At 57.9% G+C, this 821-nt stretch overlaps 1 protein-coding gene across 1 annotated transcript in view; it reads right to left on the reverse strand.

The window, feature by feature from the left end:
- The window catches only part of LOC108803796 (myosin regulatory light chain 2, skeletal muscle isoform-like), a gene marked incomplete at its 5' end in the record, with an annotated part of 5,101 nt that overhangs the window by 2,162 nt on the left and 2,118 nt on the right, over positions 1–821 (reverse strand). The window lies entirely within an intron of this gene.

The following is an 821-nucleotide window of genomic DNA, read 5'->3' on the forward strand; positions in this document are numbered from 1 at the left end:
ATTAGTTGGGGGGGGGGCACCTAGAAGGTACTGGGGGGTCACTTAGCACATAGGGAAAGCATTAGGGGTGACATGGAAAAGGGGCACAAAACGGGGCGCACAAGGGGAAGAATGATGGTGAAGTTTGTACATCCCGGAGGTTGGAGGTGGTGGAAGGGGAATTCTCGAGGGGGGAGGGGCTGTATTCACACCCACTAAACATGTGCCGGCTCTAGAGGTGTAGGAACACCACACACGGGGGCAGATATGTGGGAACATTCTCAGCTTCCAGGGCTGAAGACCTCCCCATCCCACCGCGGGCCCCTCGTTCCCTTCTGCACCCCACTTATTACATTATCCAATCTATGGAAGGGCTGTCACCCACGGCAACCAGAAGAGTGCGGTGTGCAATGTGATTGGGTGACAGCCCCCGTCGGCATGATCTTCTTTGCCCGTATTGTGTGACTCCCCCGGAACGTCCCCGGTGCCCCCCTCCGACGTATATATAATCCAGGCAGGCTCCGGGCCGGGGGGAAAGCCTCACGGGGACACTTACCATCTCCTTGGTTGTGTTGGGTGCTTGTCCTGGTCAGAAGGAAACGAGTGACATGGAAGAGCGGACCCCGGGGTGGGATTATATACCCCCTCCCAGGCAAGACACGCGTTCTAACTATAGCCACATCCTCAACTTGGGCTGCGAGGAGACGCAGGAGGAGGAGGAGGTCCCCAGGACAGAATTGTCCCGACCAAAATAGCCGGAGAGTCTCAAGACGCCTTCTGCTCCTTTCATGGAGAGACGAGGAGAAGGAGAACAGCTGCGGGGGGGGGGGGGGGCTACCCAG

This window comes from Nanorana parkeri, unplaced genomic scaffold (genome assembly GCF_000935625.1).
Source record: "Nanorana parkeri isolate BGI_ZX_2015 unplaced genomic scaffold, ASM93562v1 scaffold4219, whole genome shotgun sequence".
NCBI lineage: Eukaryota > Metazoa > Chordata > Amphibia > Anura > Dicroglossidae > Nanorana > Nanorana parkeri.